Source organism: Adiantum capillus-veneris, unplaced genomic scaffold, assembly GCF_014529385.1.
Source record: "Adiantum capillus-veneris isolate H3 unplaced genomic scaffold, ASM1452938v2 Hic_scaffold_33, whole genome shotgun sequence".
NCBI lineage: Eukaryota > Viridiplantae > Streptophyta > Polypodiopsida > Polypodiales > Pteridaceae > Adiantum > Adiantum capillus-veneris.
The window spans coordinates 2,407,465-2,414,385 of NW_028221440.1; positions in this window are offsets into that span (position 1 = coordinate 2,407,465).

Below are 6,921 nucleotides of genomic sequence, written 5' to 3' on the forward strand. Positions count from 1 at the left end.
CCATGCTAATGGATGCCAGAAAGGCAATGCTTTAAGAAAGACATGCATTGCATTGTTCAATTATTTATTGTCATCTTCTTGTTACACCCTCTAGAATGGTGTTAGGAGTAAAATACCTAGAAAAATTGCGGTTACATCTTGGCATGAGTTGCTTTGTACTAATTGCGAGAGATATAATATGATGACAATAATCTTTACCAAATATTATGTGCCCAAGAATTCTAAACTTAATTGAAGTTTAAATCATCGTTGGGTTACACTGATATTGTATGGCCTTACCATCTAATTGTTCTACGTTAAAGGAATGAATCCATCCAAAATTTAAGGTTGCCTACCATGTTGAATGATGGAATGCAAGCCAAAGAGAAACATTATCATGCTTGTGAGGGTAGATGAGGAAGTCTTCCTAATTGACATAGCCTTGCACTTGCCATAAAGTCAGGGCCATTGTGTTTATGAGTACTTAAAGTTTATTTCTTAAAAAAAGCACCATTGGCTTAAGGTGCATGACCCATGTCATTGGCATTGACTACCAACAACACCACATATTAGAGAGTTTGAGACTTTCGAGCCAATTTTGGAATCACCAATGTCTTAAAGATTTGGCCAAATGGACAAATCCCAAATTATTTTTTAAGGTCAAATCCTTTCACAAGGTACTAGTTGAAAAGATCTTTCAAGCCATGCTCTCAAAACCTTGGCTAAGATTTGGCCATGTGGTCAAATCTTAAGCTCATTTTGAAAGTGGGAATGGAGAAATTCCAAATTCACTAATATGGTGTTCAACCTTGATGCTAGCTCAATCCAAATTAATCTATGGAATATTTTTAAAAAACTAACCACTATCTTAACTAGATAATTGTCCTTACACAATCCATATAATCCTTGATTTCTCCCCTCGAGGAAGGGAGCCATACAAATTGTGGGCCTGGCCCATTGAGCCATCCTCCGAGCCTAGCCTTCTATGACAAAAGGGTTGAATCACAAAACAAAGGTTAGGAACAATGTACTCACAAGATTTAACCCAAAGGAGAGCCTATGCTTATGTTTGTTGTGATTTTGCATGGCATCTTTTATTGTTTTAGAGGCCATTTGAAGAGCATATGTATTATTCACTTTATTGTTGTATGCATAATTCACTAAAGGAAGGTACTTCCCGCATTGGCTGTGTTTGCCTATTTTATTACAAAAGTCTCTAGTGGTTTCAAAATAATGCAGATTAGCAATTAGTATTTGCTCATCATTGGAGGGTGATAATAGAAATTGGGGGAGCATAATTGGCAAGCTTGATGAAGCGAGCTCTCGAGCAAGCTTTCCCTCTCCCCTCCACTCTTGTCACTCACTACTACGAGATGCCGTCCATTGTTGCCTCTACCATTGGAAGCAAGTGGCACTTTTTTTGAGCCATCGCAACCCCTCTTGCTCCTCCATGTTGCACCACCAATGTCCAACCCTCCTTCTGTCTCAACCTCCAACCCTCTCTCTCTCTCTCTCTCTCTCTCTCTCTCTCTCCATCTTTGAATGTACCTATCATAGGTAGCATCATCTCTATCTATTCATCTCCATCTCTCTCCTTAATTTTTTTAGGTAACATCTCTCTCTCTCTCTCTCTCTCTCTCTGTCTCTCTCTCTCTCTCTCTCTCTCACACACACACACACACCTTTGTGCATTAAATCTCTCTCTCTCTCTCTCTCTCTCTCTCTCTCTCTCACTCTCTCTCACACACACACACACACACACACACACACACACACCTTGGTGCATTAAATCTCTCTCTCTCTCTCTCTCTCTCTCTCTCTCTCTCTCTCTCTCATTCCCTATCTCTCTCATCTTTGTGCATTAAAGGGGGGTGCATATGGAACGAGCATGAGCACATGACACTCTATATCCCTTTTCATAGTCTTTCATATTCTATTATGTAATGCACTCTAATGTGAACTAACAGAAATAATGTTTGGCATTCTTTTCAAGGAATCACACATGACTTTATTCGTTTACTCAATCTACAACTAGTCGTATTGACTCTAGTGGTAAACGTCTGTATCCATGCTAGAGCTTGCATGCAAATCCCACATACATCCCTATATAGTTTGCACAACTCCACAAGGCATCCTGCTAGTGTCAATCATCATATGACTAATAATCCCTATTGCAAATGCTCCCACTACAATTTCTAGGTCGGGCTTCGATACTAGTAGGTTGTACATGAGACGTCCGAATACTTAAAAAATCCACACAACCCTGGATTTACTAGCCTCCTCATCACTATTCGTATACATTGCATCATCAAGACCACTCATCATGTATGGATGTGCACTGGCAAACACTAGGATGGCTACATCCCTCTCATCAAGGTGAAACTATGTGTCCTGGCATCAACTCATTAACCTATAGCATGAGCCTAGAAAAGAACTCCATGTCATCCATCTTTTTCTGTGTCTCTAGGGAGCATACCTGCTCTACCTCTCTTTGCACAGACTATGATGAAACTTGTTAATGTCTCACTAGAGCTTACTGAGACTTTACCTCTTCTCCACAAAGTCTAGTGGCATGTCTTACAGAGCTAAAAGCTCTATCTCCTAAGGATACTAGAGCTCACTAGTGAATGAGACACGTCTTGTCTCTCGCTCACCACATGCCAACAAGAAAAATCAAGAATATTCCATCTCCTACCTTGGATACATGCATAGGATATACCAAGCCACTCTGGACACCCCTAGTAATCACCAGTGATCTACAATGCATATGAAAAGACTGCTCTCTAAGTAGTATTTGACATCCATAATCTTCTAACTCTCTCATTGAGATCAAACTCTATCTAAATTGAGGAGCATAATGCACATGTTGTAGCATATAGGATGCACCACTAGGTAATGACAAGCATATATCTCTTGCTCTTGAAATTTTGAATGTCGAACCATTGGCCAAGTGCACATGGCCAAGCCTCCTGCTAGAGAAAATGCTAAACCAGTGACGACATGGTGTGATACGAAAGACTGAACAATCATCTAGTAAACCCCATGAATAAGTGTCACTTGTACCAATCACATAAGCAGGAGGGACCCTAGAGGTCAACTTGACATCACTGTCACTGGCACATGAAGCCACCTCTCTAACCTGTGTCAAAACTCACATGCATCATGCATACATATTTGCTGCATACGTCTGAAACAAAGACGTCTAATGTGCCCCGAGTGACCACAATGCTAACATCACATATATAAAAAATTATGAGACCATTGTCTCTTACACGTCATCATTGTTGACTCTGAAGTATCACGCATGATAGATGTCATACCAATGAATAGCACATATGTGTAAAATGACTACAATAGGTATATAGTGTAAAATCCACAACTCAACCTAAATCTATGGAGTAGCCATGCATAGGCAAGCGCCAATGCGAGATTTGGAAGATAAATAGCATCACTACACCAAGTGATCCCAATCCAAGGACAAACAACTCAATCAAGCGTAAAATACATAACCATATAGCAAGTAGTGAGCAAGCACAATGCTCAAAAAATTGTCTGCAAACTTTGATTAGTGTGAATCCTTATACCTATAACCTATAAAGCATGTCAGAGCTCAAAACTAACTACCTCTAACTCGTACCCACAAGAGCATACACAAGAACACAAATCTGTATCAAACTGGGACTCACACTTGACCACTAAACCATCAAAGAGTAAGCTATAGATACATAGAAAGTATGGCAAGAATCGAGGAAATATTGCAAATAGTTTCTCTAAAATTTGAGCAAAACTCAAAAAATCTCACAAAAATTGCATAGACCATAGACACACACTCAGTGTTTAAGTAGCAAATCTATATCCGGTAGACATAAAGTGCCACAATCTTGGCAATCTATGGACAAGTGTACCTATCCAAAATCCATGTATACTTGCAAATCTGCCACATGCAAGTTGTAATATCCGCACATAGCAAGAACTGCACAAAATCGTGCTGGAAATACTCTTTGAAGTAACCCACAGTCAAAGATAAGCACATAACCTGTGCATCATAATCCACACTGAAAAATCGCAGCCTGTGAGCAGAGAGGGGGGGAGAGAGTATAATAGAGGCAATTAAGTTTAGAAATGACATTAACTTCTGTCATTGGATTTTGCAAAAGTCTTTGACTCAATAAAGTGGGACTTTATATCCAAAGTCTTAACTATGATGAGCTTTGGCCCTCGGATGAGCACATGTATTTTTTTGTTGGATTGGGGATTTGCTTCTAAAATTCTTTGACATTGGAGAGCTTTCTAAGCTTGTGCACATTGTTAGATCAATCAAAGAGGAGTGCCCATAAAGCCTTATTTGCATATGTGGACTGAGTATCACCTGCTCCATATGTGACTGCGCTGAGTTTGAATTGATCAAGGACCTTCTCAAATGCGGGTGCAATCTCTGCCCCCAAAATGGCAAGCAGCGCCTCCCTGGTTGGAAGGATCGCCAGATTGCATTGGATGCGAAGGATGTGCCCGTAGGGCACCGCTCGTTGGATGCTCTATTTGGCTGCATGTTGCCACGTTTCCTCCTGGGCTGGTCATCAGTGGGCTGATTATTGGGAAGACCCCCTCAAGGGGGCTACATCTTTGAGGGGGCGCCAAGAAGGAGTCCCTCTGTTGGCTGAATAACCATCGTGTGCTCACAGAGAGATCCACGCCATCAGACCGCTGTTCGGAAGTAGGAAATATCCGTATACTGGCCCCTGGATGGGCTTTGCCCAAGATGGTGGATTGAAACACTCTCTACGAACAGGCGGTGTCTCATGTTTGAGGCATGCTACTTTTGCAACCTGCCACGCTAGAGGAGAGAAAGGTGGCAAACTGATCAAGTGCCTAGAGAGGCGGATAGACCTGCATAGGGAAGGTGGCACAGCAGAGAGTGAGACCATAGTTTTCTTCTGACCTTGATGGATGGGGCGCCGAGGCTTCCCTTCCTCAAAGGGCTTGTGGTGCTTGGAGCCTTTGTAGATGCCTTAAGGCTGCAATTGGGTCTGGGCACCAGATATGGTTGTGGAATGTTACCATAAATATGTGGTAGTAATGTGTGTGAACACACTTAGAATCGCCTAGGATCGTCGGGGTATTTTTTCCTCACTAGGAGGTTTTTTTCCTGTGCATTGTATATATGTTTATCATTCTAGGGCTATCTTATCTTTCATTGCACACTTAGTAATACTACTCTTTGTTGTGTGCCTACAGTTTCCTTTGTCTTCTCGAAGTTGTGTGTGTTTTTCAGCGACCCTATTTTCAACAATTGGTACTAGAGCAGGTTGCATCCTCCCGAACTTAATCATCAGTATCGTCAACACACGTTTGCTCACTTTTTTAGATTTCAATGAGCTTTAGTGAGCGTCAACAAGTCAACAAATACTTCGGGAGAGTTTGTAGAGCTTAGTCTACTGCACTTTATGCACCTGGAATAAAAAACAACCACTACAAGAGGTTATGTGCACTTGTGATGTTTTTAACGACGAAAATACATTGGGTTTTTATACTCCCCAACGTCGCTAACAACGTCACTACGAAAATGTCGTTATTATCGTCGCTATATAGCGACAGTTATAGTCCTTCTGTAGCGATGCTTATAGCGACATATCGGAACCTTATATAGAGACGCTTATAGCGACACTCGAGAGTGAAATTTTTTGGGTGGCAGGGCATTCAACCCATTAACCGTACTAAATATTTTCAGAATAGAGTAAACCTAAATGAATCCAAGATAAGCCCAGACTCACCTTTGAAAGAAAGTGCAAGGTATAGACCCAAAGTAGTCACCCACAAGACAATATAATCACCAACTCCATCATGCGTAGTATTGTTTGCAGAATAAAGATACAAAACTGGCAAAAGTAATTGGACGAAAGTAAATCAATGACTATTATACATATCATAGGCAAAATTACTTGATTGTTAAGCTTTGCAAATATATAATAGTTACAACATAATTGTCATTATTGAGAAAATACATGATTTTCAATAGTTACAAAAAGACGTATACACGTCATCTCATTATACATGCTATGACAAAAGGAAACTAGTGCTATTTGGCTATGGCTAGACTAACGTCGTCTAATCAGACGTCTCATCGCGTCCAAACGGCATATCTATCGGATTTTGCAGAAAAAAATAATAAAACTTTCTGTAAGTAAAAACATAAAATTACAAAATAATCTTTTTTCTTAGCTTACCATTAAACAAATGTAAAAGAGTAAAGCGAAATACTACCCATGCCGCCGTAAGAACTCAGATGTCCATCAAGGTGTTTAAGCCCTTTTTGTCTGCGTACTTGCACTCGTACGGTGTGGGATCACGTCCTGTCACATCGACCATTGTTCAAAACATACAAAGAATCCATTATTTTAGAATTTAAAAGTACAAATAGACGTAACTACCAAACCTAAAGAGCAATGCAAAAGCACTTACAAAATCAGCCTCAAATGATGTCCACCTGTCGTCCCCCAAGCGAGCTCCCTGCCTCTTCTTGCGCTTTGGCTGCCTCCTTTTGTTGCTTCCACTTGTCAGGATTCTCGCGCGCTGCTTGCTTCACATTTTTTCAATCTTCTTTGACCAGCCAATCTGGTGTGTTCCACCCATGCTTTATTGCTTTTTGTTCTTCAGAATGCTTGTGCTTGCAGTATTTGCGCATTGGAACCTTCATCAGGTCTTCATTGAAGCGCTCATCCCGACTTAACACGGGACACTCGTCATGCAGCATGCTGATGACTCTATCTTTTAATTCATTTGGCACTTCACTCCAGGTGTTTAGTATGTAGTGTCTAAACACCTGAGAGCAAAGATGTGCATGCGCGAGATCACCTTCTTGCCTTCGTCATCCAAGATGATGCCGCCGTTGATGTCGACCGAGTACGGCAAGCCCTCTCGCCTGTGACGCGCGAACCTGGGTGT